Consider the following 17,247-nt stretch of genomic DNA (forward strand, 5'->3'; position numbering starts at 1 on the left):
TCATTTAACACCATCACACCACAGAGAGCTGCTGTGTGTCAGTTAAACATCGTGTGTGACAGCATCAGATCCTTTTTCATCAACATGTGAAAATGCTTCAACATGTCTGTGAGCACAGATCTGTGTTAAACTGACTTCTCCAACATACATGAGCCAAAACGGTCCCATGGCACAAGCGGATCCTGAAAATCAGCAGAAACATTCATGAAAACACTTTGTGATCCACTTAGTAAACCCGTTTGGCTTAAAAACACGCATGCGGCAAAACGAACGACCTGCTTCAGACCTTCTCGGCCTCCTTGGTGTCATCAAAAAGTCTTTTTTGGCGTCGTGCAGGTGTGACCCTGGCAGTCTCCCAAGCCTCCACCCACATGTTGCCTGGGATCTTCATCCTGGGACTGAGTGTCCCCGTCACCATCGTGTTGCCCTTCTCATCGACCACTTCCTCTTCTACGTAATCCCGAGGTGAATACCAGCGCACAAAATCCTCCAGGACACAGCCGGGGTTGGCTGCCTGTGGACAGAGACACAAACTCGTACTTTAAATGAAGTAATGTGTAAATATATTCACTGACACCTCATACTGGCACTGACGACTCGAGCAGGGCCCACTCACGACACCACTGCATTCATGGACCCAAGCACACCAGGCTGTCACTGAACATAAAATGTCATTTAGGCATCAAAACGATTTCCTTCTGTTCAGGACTGGAAGTAAATACGTGTGATCTGGCAACAAAAATGTTTTACTTTTTTGTGTAAGAGTAAATCTGAAAATCTATGAATAACAAATCAATTGTATTTTAGTATTAAAACCAGTTCAGACTGAATAAAGAGCTCGTCCACACTGGATCAGAAACATAGAGACATGGTGGGAATAACCAACACTGTAGATTCAGGGCAGCTGCAGCATGACTTACACTGTGTGCTGGTCATTATCACTGCATTACTGCCTCAGGTCTGCAGGTCTCTGCAAAGACAAGGTTCAAATAACCTCTGAAGATGATTTATCAAACTGCAATGAGCTGTTTGAAAACTGACGACCACGTGATCGTCTGGTGATCAGAGGTTTCCGCACTCACGTAGCTTCTCCCAGCATGACTGCATCCATCATGCCACACGTGTCAGTGACAGAGTCACAGCTTTCCACAGCGTAGGCTGATCAACAGTCCTCTTATTCCACACTAGTTTACTTGTAAAAGCCTACATGACATTTTTTATTAATTCATTAATATCCCATTCATTAACTGCACAGAGAAGACGGTTCCTGAAAATGAAACATGATGCACAGATATCAGACTCAGTCAGCTTCAGCTGAGGTTAATGACATTTCTGTGAACCACTTATATGAGATCTGCTTTCATGGTTTTGTCACACAAAGGCCGCCTCTGTACTGTTACAACCGCTTTCTTTTAGTTCTAATTATTAACTGCACGTCTTTGAACATGGAGCGAGTGGGGTTGGGTTAACTCTGACTCTAAACTGCCCACAGGTGTGAATGAGAGTATAAATCAGAGGTGTCCAACTCCAGGCCTCGAGGGCCGGTGTCCTGCAGGTTTTAGATGCGTCCTTGATCCAACACAGCTGATTTAAATGGCTAAATGACCTCCTCAACGTGTCTTGGGTTAGGGCTATCCTTTGTTGCTAGTTAGCCTGACCTGTATCCCCAATGTTAAGTTTGTACATTGTATGTATGGTCGATTAGGTCATCTCAGTTGCAGGCAACCAACAAATAAAGCTTATCCTTATCGTGGAAGTTCTCCAGAGGCTGAACTAATCATCTGATTCAGGTGTGTTGACACAGGGTGAGATCTGCAGGACGCCGGCCCTCGAGGCCTGGAGTTGCCCACCCCTGGGTTAAATGTTTGTCTGTCTCTCTGTGTTCGCCCTGCGACTGGCGACCTGTCCAGGGTGAACCCCGCCTCTCGCCCTATGGTATGGGATAGGCTCCACCCCGTGTGACCCCGACTATTATTTTCAACATGCTGTATTTGGAATAAATAACAGCATATGATGTGTTTGCACAGTGAGGCAGTGACTCTGACCTGTGTGGTGACCTGTGAACATAGAGAGGCTCTGCAGAGTTGAGCAGAGTCATGTTGTTGTAGGGGTGCAGCCTGCCCTCAGCTCTGCCCTCAGCTTGTGTCGCCTCAGTCTCGCCCTGGTCACTCAGGCACTCGAAGAATTCCTCCTCGCTGTCACTCCACGAGTCCCAGGATTTTCCTTGAGACATCTCTCTTGTTGAACTGGAAGCACTGGTTGCACACTCTGGTCCTTGGCGGCTCTTCTGGCAGGCACCTGAGACCCTGTGTTCCTTTTCTTTCCCCTCGGGTACCTTGTGAGATTCATCTCTGGCCTTCTTCCTTTCGATACAACAATTCAGCATCTGTCCAGGAACAAAAACTCTTTTCACACATGGAAACATAACACTGCTACTTGTGTTCAACAGACAACACGACATAAACAGGTGTTTGGGAGTTTGAAGATGCTGTATCACACTGAGCATCAGCTCTCAGAATTCATTTTTCTCTTTATCACCTAAACATCGTTCCAATTATCAAAGTTAACACAACACTTTTGATAAACCACTGGAATTAAAGTTGCAAGTCTACAAATGTGCATGATGTTGTTTTTTGTCTTTTAAATCGTTCGATTAGTCCTTGCACTTTGTGCACTGTGTGGCTACCTCGAACTTCTGATGCAAAAGACAACAGCGAAGATCAGGAGCTCCACCTGCCAGCCTGCAGATTAGGAAGCACAGAGATGAATATGAGTGAACACCAGTGTGTTAACAGAGAAACAAATACTGCTTAAACAATTTCAAGCAAAGTTTTAGTTAGAGCACGGCACAAACACTGCAGGGGCTTTTGTGCCTGGTATTATGTACTTGGAGTTGGATTTTTACATTTTGGTCATTTGTCTGTTATTAGAGACGGACGGAGATCCAACATGACTGACAACAACACCAAAGCCCGATTCAAAAGTGTCGGCTCAGCTGGACAGCTGAAGCTGGACAAAGTACAGACATCCAGCATTTGACTTTATTTATATGGCACAGGATAAGAACCACAGAGTGCTTCACAATAATATAAAACAGCACAAATCTAGTTCAAAGCCAGGCTAAATAAATGAGTCTCAAGCTGCTGTTTATAAAAATAAATGCAATCAAGGCAACATAATGATGGAGGCAAAGCACTCCACAGCCTGGGGGCCCCCGCTCTGACAGATCCATCTCCTCTGGTCTCAAAATGTGTTTCTGTCTTCTGTCTGTGTCCAAGTCAACAGTCTAACGAGGTCCCACAAATGTCTGCAAATAGGTTCTGCTCTTCCATGAAGTCCTTTGAGATCCCGGCTGAAATCGGCTGATGCCAATATCTGCTGAGTGTTGGCCACGAATAAAGCAGCAATAACAGAGTTCAACGAGAACAACAACTTTTCATTATCACTTATTCTTCACTCTCTCCACAGCTGACGGACCAACAGCAGCACACAGAGGACAGTGGTACCAGATACTTTGTATGCCGTCACCATCTGACAGAGGAGCTCCAGGGCTGAAAATATATCCTCAACCTCAGGTTCAACTAACGAACTGACCCAGTCACAGACTTCCAGGGAGGCTTTGGAGTATCATTCCCAAGTTCAAGCACAGCCCCTAGTCCCACTTCTTAGAAAGGGAAACCGCTACTGTAGTCTGCTTATCCCGAGGTGGGAAACCAGGACAGTCAAACAACATCCACAGACTCATTGGGACTCGCACCTCCAGCCCAGGAGTCCTGCCACCAAAGAGTCATGTAACTCGTCACAGACCTCGCCAATTAATATCAAATCAAATATCAGCTGGTTCAGTCCCAACTGATGGTCTCATTATTCAGGTTTCACACAAGAAACGTCTCATGACGGGTAAAAACAACGAGCTCTCTCAAGACTTTTGCAAAACATGCTGGTGGCAGTGGTCACAGTAGAACTACTGAAAGTTCCAGCGCACTTTTGGTAAAGTGGAAAGAATATTATTTCACCATAAATGGGCCACGACCAGGTGCTTCCCACAAGATTTCACACAGACCAGTGAAAAGAATTATCAGAAGAGTCAAGGCCCAGTTATGAAGAGCCACAGAAAGGCCTGAATCAGCAGGTACGACTGTTTCAAAGAAAACTATATGTGCGCAAGAGCCACAGAAAAAAAGAGAAGCGTGAAGTGTGTTTAAAGTTTGCTGAACAAGTCTGTGAAACGCTGGCAGAATATTATCATCTGCATTTATAAAGTATCCACAGGCGTCTCTGCCTGCTCTCCTGTACACTCGTGAGTTCACACCTACCTGCCCCTCTAACACCATCGTTACATTTGCTGATGATGCGACAATCATCAGTGGAGAAGACGGCGAACAGGCAGGAGGTTAAAAACCTGACAGGCTGCTGCAATGAACACAACCGTCTGCTCAGCGCCATCAAAACTAAGGAGATGTGACCTCAGCAGAGGGAAACACGTTCCTCTCCACATCAAGCAGACTGTGTTCAGCGAGTGTCCTCATTCCTGGGGACTCACGTAGCTGAGGACCTCTCATGGTCCAAAGTCAAAGACTCCACCTCAGGATGCTGAGGAGGAGGAACCATCTGGAGAAGAAACTCTTGGTGGCTTTTTTACCACAGCACCATAGTGTGTCCCCACCTACTGCTAACAGCTTGGTATGCTAACTGCTCAGTGGGTCATTAAGACAGCACAGAAGAATAGTGCCTGTCCCTTTCCTTCCCTGGAGGACATGGTCAGCACTCGCTGTCTCAGGAGAGCCAATCAAATCTCATCTCATCCTGGACAGCACCTGTTCAAGAAACAGGACAGCCAGGCTAAGAAAACAGCTTTTCCCCTGGACCATCGATCACTGAACACTAAGCTCAGTGAATGGACCGAGTGAGCCTCCCTCCTACCTGAGACACTCCTGTGTAACATTCAGTATCTCACACCCCGGCTCATAGGAAGTGACAAACAAATGGGAGACCACACACAGGCTTTTAAAGACTGTAAGACATATTTAATGAAAATAAGGTAAAGCAACTTAAACACAAGTTAAAGGACATAACAGCCATAACTGAAACTTCCAAATAAACATAACACGTGCCAGAGGGAGCCAAAAGCCAGCCACCCACCCTGGTTCAGTCAAGGTGTCTTTATATACACTGGGACTGAACCCCTCAGGTGTGCTGCATCAATAATTGGGTCAGCTCCACCTACCTGCAAGAAACAGGTAAATGAAGAAGCAAAACACAAGGCCAGCCCACTGGCCGTCACAAGTATAATGTTCACTAATGCTGCCAAATGTAAGCTTACATCTAATACAAAACACCAGCATAACACGGGACAATTACACCCTCCTTCCATGGCTGCTGCCATCCAACCAGTGCAATACTCCTCTGGTTAAATGGTAAATGGACTGGTTCTTAAATAGCGCTTTTCTACTCTTCTGAGCACTCAAAGCGCTTTACACAACTTGTGCATTCACCCATTCGCACAAGCACATTTTTCTAGGTGCTTTCTAAGTAACATTCTCTCTCACACACACACGCATACACACACGCACGCACACACATGCGCGCACACACATGCGCGCACACACACGCACACTCCAATGAACGCATCAGAGAGCAATTTGGGGTTAGTATCTTGCCCAAGGATATTTGGCATGCAGCCTGGGGGAAGCCAGGAATTGAACCACCAACCTTCCGATCAGTAGACGACCCGCTCTACCGCCTGAGCTGCAGCCACCCTATTTTATTGCTATTTTATTCAGTTTGACGAATGAATGATGAGTGTAAGCAGGTAAGAATGTATGTAAGCTCTGCTCCAGTGTAATGCATAGGTACAACAATACGCTTTAACTTTAATATAGTTTGGTCACTTAATTCAATTCAATAAAACTTTATTGATCCTGAAGGCTGACCCCGATGGAAATTGGGTTAAGGCTGCCGACCTTTGCCAGCGCCATCTTACCCTTCTGACCATACATACATGACACAAACATCACATGGGGAAGACAGGTCAGAGGTATAACAATGGAAAATGCACCACATGAGGAAAGATAAGGAGAAAAAAATAACTCCCCCCAGACTGAGCTCCAACAGTTTGAGAACAGAAAAAAACCTCTGCACATGAAAAAACTCTTAATACACGAAAGAAACACATGACAAGCAACAGGGATGGGTAAAGGGTGAGAGACAGCCAGTGTAGACAGTACATCCGGGCCTGCGTGCGCTGGTCTCCTTGATCCACCGTCAGCATCGGAGGGGAATAAGCGTCGAAGGCGTTTGGAGGGGGAGGGGGGAGGAGTGTACATCTGCATGTGTATATATGTCTGTGTAAGTGTGTGCGTGTCCAGAGTTCAGCTGAGACAGTGTCCTCCTCCCTGCCAGGCTAAGTAAACAGTCTTCCAGCCAACCCAGGTGGCCTTGCAGGGAGTGGGAAGAACAGTCTACACACAGTCGTTATCAGGGAGTTGTTGTTCGGCCCCAGCCTTGAGCCCACGGCTGGGGCCGAAGGGGTATCCGCATAAGTGATGGAGGTTTTTACTTTAGTGCGAACAACTCATATGAATTTCAAAGCTGTTCTAACACTCCGACACTGGTCTCTCAATCTCCCGTTGGAGAGCCGTGAGCTTCTCCATGATGTTATCAAACTTGCGCTCTGTGATGTTGTCATTCTTGTGCTCAGAGAGCCGATTCTGAGAACTCAAAGACACGACGTCGTAGTCTCACTCCAAGCGCTTTATTTGTTACGCCATTTTTCTCCACACCAACAACAACCCTTCGCGGGCAACAGTACTCTCGCAATATAACAGAAAATAACAAGTTAACAACGACCGCAGTGAGCTTCTCCAAGATCTTATCCATGCTGCGTTCAATGAGCCCTTTTTGAGAAACTCACGCCTCTTCCCATCGTTTGAATCCCAGCGGGCAGCCTTGTGGGGGTTTGAACAGCCGGTTCTTCGATAAGTCAGGGCCAAGCCAGCTCCGATCAGCCAGAACCCTGTTACCATGGTTCCGAATAGGTAGATATCTTCAGCACTCAGGCTCACCCGAGCCCAGACTTCTCGTTGAGAAAGGGAGTCAATTGCATCCAGGGACCAGTTGATCCAATCCATAATTCCTGTTTTAGATTTTAGAGAACAGACTGTGAGAGAATGTTCCAGGGAAAAGTACCGTATTTTCACGACCATAAGGCGCACTGTGCTAAAAGGCGCAGTCTCAGTTATGTGTGCCATTACTGTATTTAACACACACATAAGGCGCACTGGACCATAGGGCGCATACAAGTACCGTATGCGTATTTAAAAATAAAGCGGGAGCAAACGTGAATTCGGTACCTTACTCACATTTTTATTACCAATAATCGTCATCATCAACAACACACAAGCATACAAGTGTGCGTATTTAAAAATAAAGCAGGAGCAAAACAAAGTTTGGTACTCACATTTTTATCATCAATTAAACCCATCGAAGTCCTCATCCTCTGTGTCTGAATTGAACAGCTGCGCTAAATCTCCATCAAACATGCCAGGTTCACTGTCTTCACCGTCAGAGTCACTTTCCGTGCCGTGCGGCTCCTCGGAAACGATGCCGGCTTTTGCGAAAGCTCGAACAACAGTGCCAGCAGACATGTTAGCCCAAGCATCTACAATCCATTGGCAAATTGTGGCGTAACTCGCCCGGCGCTGCCTTCCACTCTTAGTGAAACTGTGGTCTCCACCGGTCATCCATCGCTCCCAGGCCGCTCGCAGCCTTACTTTGAACGGGCGGTTCACACCGATGTCCAGCGGTTGGAGTTCCTTTGTCAGGCCTCCCGGAATGACAGCAAGCTCACAGTTCATTTGCTTCACAAGTTTTTTCACATCGGCTGTGAGATGGGCACGCATAGAGTCACAGATCAACAGCGATGGTGATGCGTGGAAAAAACCACCTGGTCTCCTTACATACACCTCCCTCAGCCACTCTTTCATCATTTCCTCATCCATCCAGCCCTTTTCATTTGCCTTAATGATGATTTCTGCTGGAAACTTCTCTTTAGGCAAAGTCTTTCGCTTAAAAATCACCATAGGCGGCAGTTTCTGTCCATTAGCATGGCAGCCAAGCACAACAGTAAAAGAAGACTTTTCATACCCCGTTGTGCGTATCGCTACCGTGCTGGTCCCCTTCTTCTCCACAGTGTGACTCACCGGGATGTCAAAAGTGAGCGGGACCTCGTCCATGTTTGTGATGTGGCTGGGCTGGATGGTTTTGTCGCCAATGTGTTTGCTGCAGTAGGAGCGGAAGATGGCCAGCTTTTCATTACCGGTATAATCCGCTGGAAGTTGCTGCGCTACCGTAGTCCTGGTCCGGATGGAAAAATGGCACCGTTTCATAAAACGAAAGCACCAAGACGGACCTCCTTGGAAATGTTCAATGTTCATCTCTTCAGCTAGTGAAACTGCTTTTAGCCGAATGGTGACCGTCGAAACGCTTCTCCCGCTCGCTCTTTGCTCGATGATCCACCGCTCGAGTCTTTCCTCCAACTCGGGCCTCCTCGCCTTATGTCCGCGGAAACTCAGCTGCGTTTTCTTGACCTGCCGGAGCTTGTTTTCCAGCTTCCTCCATTTGCGAACCATCGATTCGTTTATCTTAAATTCTCTCGCCGCTGCTCGATTTCCATGTTCCTCCGCGTAGCTGATGGCCTTCAGTTTAAACTGTGCTTCGTAAGCGTGTCTCTTTGCCATTTTCAGGGTTGTTAAAACAACGATGTCCTGCATAATGCACATACCTGTTCTTTTATACAGGTATGTGCGATTGTCCCGGTATATACGATCAACGCCCACACTTCACCCTTTAACGTTCTCATGGTGTTCTCTACTACGTCCTCCTTACAACACATAGGGCGCACTGCGCTATAGGGCGCGCCGCACTTTTTGAAGAAAATCTAAGACTTTTAAGTGCGCCTTATGGTCGTGAAAATACGGTAATACAAAAAACACGAGACTAGACAAGGACACAAGAGGCTAAGCAGGGAAGCTGAGGGAGAGGAGAAAAGTGCGACTGCCTTTGTTAAGAGCAAAACTCTCTGAATGCTGTAAACACACCGTGTTTGGGTGGCTGCATCCCAAAAACACCACAGCAACACTGGAGGTGGGAGCATTATGATTTTGATGTTCCCAAAAAAATGTGTGATTGCTTAGAAAAGTTATGCATAAAAACTTTATAACAAGCTGCAAAAGGGACTGAGCCATTAAATCTAACTCCAGGAAGGATGAATGGAGACATTGTTGATTAAAATCTGCTGCCATCTACCAGGATGATGAAGATGAAACAAGGATAGATGTTTTTTTTTTCTTTTTTTTTTGTCCCGTTTGGATCTTTAGCCATCAGAATTGTTGTCTTGAGGCCAAGAAAGATGCCAAGCGGATTTATTTTACCAAGTGGATCATCATGGCCTTGCCATATTGGTCCATTTGATTGACCTTTATTATAATTATGAATTTATTTTATTTTCAGTTGCAAACGGGACAGACATGACTGTGGGATAGGACAGGGGGAAAGAATGAAAGAAAGAGGGGGAGAGAAAGAAAGAAAACCAAAGGGGAGAAGAGACGGTGAGAAGGGGGGGAAGAGAGAAAAACAAACAAACAAAAAAAAAAATAAAAAAAACAAAACTCCTGGGTCACCTGTATGGAGAAAAAAAAAAACAGAGGAGACAGCAAACAACAAAGAGCAACATAATAATAGAAAAAAAAAAAGCACCATCACAATAAACTAGCTAGCCATAGATATCAATAGTTACTAAATAATAAACGATATTGTGCAACACGCAAGATAGACAGCGCACAGTGTGCTTTGAGGCAGCAGCCAAGAAAGCTGTAGTCCGCGTCTGTGAATACCCATGTGTACACCTGTGTGGATCAGCATGCTTGCATTCCAAAGGTTTCTCCATGTAATGATCTGCTAGGGAGTGTGGGGAGCCACAGCCCTGTCCTTTATGGTATCAAGCAGGTATGGAGGAGATCAAAACTCCAGACATCCAGAGGCCCCCAGAACACAAGAGACCAAGGAAGACCCACAGAGGGGCAGCTGCGCCACTGTCCCAGTAAGAGCTGAGGAGAGTCCCAGATGAGGGCTCATTCAGCAGCCGCGGAGCAGAAGCCAGGGGGAGTTGTAGTGACGCGCCCGTGAGCTCCGCCGGCAGCCAGCTGTGCCTGAGTGACCGGGCCCCAGGCTGAGAGGCCGGGGGCACCCCACCTCCGAAATGGCCCGAGCGAGCCCCAATAAGCGGCCGCCAAGGAGTGAGCCGGTGTGTACCCGGACGCCCACCCCCAGATACAAAGAACCACCAACGCACCGACACCTGAGGGAGTCCGCCACCGGCAGGGGAAGTGGTGGTGGGTGGAGATAGGCATCCAAACCTTGGAGGGCCTGATATGTCCCCAGAGAGGTGATACCCAACCTGACATATAGACACAGACATACAGGCACACACAGACACAAACATCCATTCCCACCCTCATGCTCTCATGTGCACTTCACACTCAACCGACGTGGAGACAGACATAAAGAGACGCTGTACACACGATCACACTCCCCAAGCGTACTCTACAAACCGGGTCTAGGTACCCTTGCCCCTGGAGGGGGGAACTGCACCCAGACCCAGGTGGTGTTACCCTTTTCCCTGCGGTGGGGAGAGGCAGACCGCCCCGACTCCGCAGCAGCAGGGAGGCCCCACACTCCAGACCGCAGTCGGACGGCCAACTCCTCCTCCTAGCCCCCCTGCTCCAGCAGGTCGCAGAGAACGGGGGTGAGAGAAGACTCCAAACCTCCCTCCACCCGCTCATTGTAGTGTTGATGCATGTGTGTTCTAAGGTGCAATTAAAACCCAGGAGGGCATGGAGCTACCTGCCAGAGAGCAGCAGGTAATAGTCCCTCCTGATAGCCCTCAATGTCTACGTGTATTTAAAATTGAGAGGTGGGCAACGATGCCAGGGGTGAGGTGTACACCCCGATGGTAACTTGGACTCCGTGTATTGTGCCCACCCCCAAGATCCTATATGTATGTGTAATGAGGGTGTGAGTAATGTGAATGTCTAAGTTGTGGGATAAAATTGAGGCAGAGGCAGCCGGAAGGGGACAGGGGGGAGGGGGGGGGGGTAGCCTCCTCAATGGAGACATTGTTGATTAAAATCTGCTGCCATCTACCAGGATGATGAAGATGAAACAAGGATGGATGTTTCAGCAAGACCATGATCACAAACACAGCCAATGGAAACTGTTGGTTTCAGAGAAATCAAGTAAAGCTGCTGCAACGGCCCAGCCAATCACCTGAGCTGAATCTGTGGGAAGGATCCACAGACCATTCGGGATTTATAGACTGTTTGTGTGGTGAGTGGGTCAAAGTCATGAGCAATGATGGGACTGGTTTCTCCATACAGACGCTGCCATGAACTGTCATCACCAACATTTGTATAAAGTAATAAATAAATGTCTGTGTGTTTAATGTCCCTGTGTTACCGACATCTGGTGATAATTTCACATCAAAGCAGCGTTAGAAATATATTTGCTTAGAGAACTGCTGACGTGTTCAATACTTATTTTACCTGCTATAGAATGAAAATGTTAATATGTGTGACATCTTTAAAATCAAAGCAGCACGAGCCTGTGAGGTACCCACCCACAAATAAGATGGTTATTTTCCCACCGGTAACGCAACTCAAGGACAAACTCCTGCCAGAGGTGTCCAACAGCCCGCAGCCCACCGTAGTAATAGTTGACCAGACACACACACAGAGCCAGACGGTAGGTCAGACTGTCACTGGGGGCTGACTTCAGCTGGTGGAAAAGGTTCTACAACGAGGGAAAAGACCAGCATGAAATCAAACAGCAGGACACCAAATTTAATACATTCTAATAAAAATCCTGACAAAGTACTGACAGCACTGAGCCTGTCTTCACTCTGAAACTTATATTGGACCTGACCTGAGTGTAACCTTGAGTGTGCGAGTGGTGAAGAGGCAAACATACATAATCAGAGGTTTTCTCTTGCTCCGATGTCCCACTGGAGTTGGACAGCTGAGTGTTATTCTTACAGTCAGACTTCTCCACAGCAGCATCTGGAAACAGATACTCAGACACAAACACAAATAAATAAGTCTGTCATTTAGAAACTCTGTTGTTTTATAGATGTTAGAAGAATTAAACAAGTGGAGCTCACGTAGTCATCACTTCATGATCAAACACAGGATGCTGATCGCTCAGTGGCAAAAGCAGGATGTGACCAGAAGTAGACAATAAAAATAAGAACGCTGCCTGATATCCTGTTTAAGATGACGCTCTTGTGCTTTACTGAGCTGCTGTCAGATGGGATCAATATCTGTGGCCAGCACTCTAAGACATAAATGCAATTACGGCTGTAGTTTTAAAATTCAAGGCTGTCTTAGCTCGAGCTCGAGCTGCTGAGTGTGACGGGCTCAACAGTGACCAGGAAGGAAAAACTGTTTGTGAAAAGAAGCAGAGGAGCCACATCAGTACGAGTCAAACTACCACACGCTCCGAGGTCTCTGCTGCTCTGAATATCACGCTCACCGTCTCCTAACACGGGATCCACACCTCTTCTGTCAGAATCAGTTTCCTCATAAAATGAGCTGAAACCATTAAAACTCAGTCAAGTATTAGTCAACTCCGACTAGTTAATGCCTTTTAAACAGGTTACATGATTAACTCTTACCAGAAGGACAGAATTGAGTATCTCGGTGTTAAGGGGCGACTCATCGATGTGTCGATGGCGGCGAATGTGCTTCCGGGCACTGTGCACCATGTTGGAGACAGACAGTTTGGAAATGGGCACAGATGCTGCTGGCTCGGTCAGCTTGGACAAAGCAGAGCTGATATCACTGTTTTCTACAGACGACAAACACATCCAAGAGTTTCTGTTCAATTACTGAGGCCCGGGTCAGCCCAGATCTCCCAGTAAGCTACGCACGTTTCCAGAATGCAGTATGGTCACTCAACAAGTAAAGCCAGGAACCTGACCTTTGCCCTCATCTTCAGCGTATCCTCTTCCAGGAATCTCCTCTGTAGACTCAGTCCTACAGCAGAGTTTAAAGAGCTCTGTCACAGCCTCACCTACAGGGAACACAAACAGTTACTGACCTGATATTTTCTTATTCAAACTTTTCATGAAGCACACGCTTCAGCACAGCGAAGCAGGACAACATCTGTGTAACATTTTCTAAATCATGGACGTGGCAACAAAAGAAAAGTCCACTTTACATCACATGTAAAGTGCTTGGGGCTGTCATGAGAGGCGGGGCACACCCTGGACAGGTCGCCAGTCTGTCGCAGGGCAAACACAGAGACAGACATTCACACCGTGGGAAATTTAGAGCCCCAATGAACCTGTCCCCACTAACTGCATGTCTTTGGACTGTGGGAGGAAGTAGGAGGCCCACACAGAGAACAATGAGGAAAAAAGACACTTTATTTGTCCTTTACTATGTTCTTTCTATCGGTAGCTTGATTACATCCGTCTTATCTGCTGCGTATCATTTGATGCATGAATTTTAGCTTAGAAATAGTTTCCTCTGTGCTGTTCGGACAAAAAACAAAGCCATAAAAAGTCTTCACACATCACACAACAATGTGTATGTTTGTAATGGATCCAAGTGTATTAGCAACCAGAAAAATACAACATTAAGGTCAGTGCACTTAATGCACTGACCTTAATGTAGTAATTAGCGGTGTGTTTGAAATCTGTACTGACTAGTAAAACCTCTGTGGTCTGCCCCAAAGCATCATGGTCTCTGTCCCTGAGTGTCCCACTGATCAGTTTAACTTACCCAGTAAACACTGAGGATTTTCAGCCGTCCTGACTCGAACTGACCAGTGAGGAGCTTGAAGAGGGTCGAGGTCACTGTTGGGTGATAAACAGAGTAAACAGTAGAGGAGAGTTTCTGATACACTTTTAGTTAAAGGGCTTTTATAAGTAATGAGTCATGTTTGATTACATGTGACGTAGTCCTTCACCAGTAATCAAGATAATTACACATGTAAGAATTTCCTTATGTCACACTCAGTTTGTCCCTTCATGCTTGTTAGACCTGTGCCAGCTCTGTTTGGGCCTTACAATCAAACCCATGTACGTTTACCCTTTTAATAAACTGCTCCACCCATTTCCTACTTTACGAGGGTTAGGGTAGGTGTTAGAAAAGAATCAGGCCACCAGCAAGCTGGTAGCCTGAGGTGCACGGGCCATCGATGGGGCCGGGTGGTGGTGTCCCTGCCCTGGTTCAAAAAATTGCCCTTATCTAGGGTTATAGTGCACATTTAGCATCAACTGGGCCGTTCGCGACGTTTCGGCATGTTTTTGCCTTCTTCAGGCCGACCCAGTGTGTCTTGTCTTTGTCTCTCTGTTTTCTGACTGCCTCTCTTGGCCTTTTATACTTTTGTTAGCTCCTCCCACTTGGGCTTTTTTAAGTTGACTACTTGTCTTTTTCTTTTTCTGCTTAACTTTCTTTCTTGTACGTGACTGCTTGTCTTTTACTTTTTCTGACTTCTTGTCTTTTTCTTTTTCTGCTTTCTTTCTATTTTACGTGACTTCTTGTCTTTCATATCTTTAGTTTTCTTACTATTTTTCTCTTTGTTTTCCCCTTGTTCTTTCTTTGTTTCTCTTTATCTTTTTATGGCACCCCCTGTCTTTTTTGACATCCCGTCCTTTGTTCACTGTACTTTTGTTTATGGCACCCCCTTCCTTTAAATCCTTTCCGTGTGTTTATTTACATTATTCTCTTTGTTTTATCTTACGTGACTTCTTGTCTTTTTCTGTTCTCTTTATCTTTCTTTCTTGTACGTGACTTCTTGTCTTTTGCTTTTTCTGCTTATCTTTCTTTCTTATACGTGACTTCTTGTCTTTTTCTTTTTCTACTTGTTTTTCTGTACGTGACTTCTTGTCTTTTTCTTTTTCTACTTGTTTTTCTGTACGTGACTTCTTGTCTTCGTTTTTTGTGTTAGGGACCCCCCTGTGGTTAGGGGAGAAATAAGTTGGGAGTCCGGTCCCCGAAGGGGGCCGGGCTCCAATGCACTGGCCATGCCTGCTCCCGTCCCAGGCGGCAAGGTCCCCCACGGCTTTTTATTGTATTATCTTTTTATAGTCTCATTAATTTGATTTTAAAGTAATATTTAGGACACATCATCAGTAGTGGACCCTGGAATCATTGGATGTTTCGGCCATTATCACTAGACATCCTCATCCAAGGAAGGCCCTCCCAAGGTTGATCACGCCTTGGAGTGTGTCATCAATTAAATAAGATAATGGTAATTAATTAATGCCTTTCTGGGCTTTAATTTTTAAAGTTTTAGGCCCTATTTGGGTTCATGGCAATCCAACGTATGTCCGTGACTTTGAGAATTTCACTCAAGAGCCACCCCGGGCGGTCTGCGCTTGGGGGGACGAAGGCAGTGTCCAAAGGTCGCCTGCGAATGCCCCAGCCGCGGAGACGTGGAGGTCTCCGATTGATTGCATGTCTGCACTTGGGGGGACGAAGGCAGTGCCCGAAGGCCGCCTGCGACTACCCCAGCCACGGAGACGCGGAGGTCTCCGATTGATTGCATGATCCATATATCCTGCTTAACTCACAATTATTAGCTTTTAGCTTCTGCAAGTTTAAAGTACTAATATCCTCAGATTCAATCGCATTTTAGAGAGCTAATGAGGCCCTATTTGGGTTTATGGAAATTTAACGTATGTCCGTGACTTTGAAAATTTCACTCATTAACTCACAATTATTGACTTTTAGCTTCTGCAAGTTTAGAGTATTAATATCATCTCATAAATGCTTCTCCTTCAGTCGTTTCCTATATTTGTTATCATGTATTCTCACATACCTGCACCTTGTCCTTCGAATGAGGTTTCCTCCCTGGTCTGTCTGCCACCTGCTCCCTGTGCTCCATGTGCTCTGCCTGGTCTGACTTCCTGGTTCCCATCATGCACTTGATCGATCTCCAGGGCAACCACTGTTGTGTCCTTGAACTGTCATCATTAGCTTTAGCCATAGCATAATGTTAGCTTCCATATTAGCATCCATGAAACTCAATATAAAGATGACTAGTCCCATGTACAAATTGTACTTTATCATGTGTCACTGTCATACAATTGTTAGCATTAGCTTAGCACCTTGGCTTTCTTGTTAGCATTAGTTTAGCACTTTAGTTTTCTTTGTTTTTATTGTTTTAATGGCACCCCCGTCTCACATTCCTTTTTTGGTTTTCTTTGTTTTTATTGTTTTAATGGCACCCCCTCATCATATTTCCTTTCCAGCATCAGCTAAGCACCTTGGCTTTCTTGTTAGCACTGGCTTAGCACTCTAGCTTTCTTTGTTTTTCTTGTTTCAATGGCACCCCCTCATCATATTTCCTTTCCAGCATCAGCTAAGCACCTTGGCTTTCTTGTTAGCACTGGCTTAGCACTCTAGCTTTCTTTGTTTTTATTGTTTTAATGGCACCCCCATCTCACATTCCTTTTTTGGTTTTCTTTATAAGTGGTTAGGTTTAGGATTGGGAGGGGGTCGGGACACCCCCAGCCCAGTGAAGGGTTAGGGGAAATCAAGTTTGGGAGTCCGGTCCCCGAAGGGGGCCGGGCTCCAATGCACGGTCCATACCTGTTCCCATCCCGGGCGTCAAGGTCCCCCATAGCATGCCCCAAGAGGCTGTGATCGTCCAACGGATTGGTGTGATGTCCCTATCCCGTTTCCAAAAATTACCCGTAGGTAGGTCATTGTTATAATTATTATTATTATTTTTTTGTTGTTTTGTGTTTTAATGTTGTGCTTCTGTGTCATTGGGCCGTCGCGACGTTTCGGCCGGTTTAGGCCTTCCTCAGGCTGGCCCAACGTGTGCGTCTGTGTGTTGTCTGCGTGCCTCTCTTGGCTTTTATAGTGTGCTGTCTCCTCCCACTCTTGGGTTTTCCGTTTCATTCTTTTTCTGTGTAATATTCTTAATGTTTTTGTCCTTTCTTTTCTTTGGCTTTCTTTGTTTTTATGTTTTTAAATGGCACCCCCTTCTTAAATGTCCTTTCCAGTGTTTGTCTTACGTTATTTATGGCACCCCCTTCTTATTTGTCCTTTCCTTTGGTTTTTACGTGACTTTATGATTTTATTCCTTTCTTTGTAACCATCCTGTCCCACCTTCCTTTGTCCTTGTTATGTCCTCCTCTGTGACCTTTTGTGTGATGTCCAATTGTTTTATGTCCTC

The 17,247-nt window shown here is 46.0% G+C and overlaps 1 pseudogene; it reads right to left on the bottom strand.

Annotated features, from left to right (window-relative positions):
- LOC146606838 (rab3 GTPase-activating protein catalytic subunit-like) overlaps nucleotides 1–16,687 on the bottom strand; it is a 28,556-nt pseudogene extending 11,869 nt beyond the window's left edge.
- Nucleotides 16,688–17,247: the final 560 nt, after the last annotated feature.

Source organism: Diplotaxodon limnothrissa, unplaced genomic scaffold (genome assembly GCF_057381915.1).
Source record: "Diplotaxodon limnothrissa isolate DT_005_m unplaced genomic scaffold, D_limnothrissa_male_GT1.1 unmapped_scaffold_5, whole genome shotgun sequence".
Taxonomy (NCBI): domain Eukaryota; kingdom Metazoa; phylum Chordata; class Actinopteri; order Cichliformes; family Cichlidae; genus Diplotaxodon; species Diplotaxodon limnothrissa.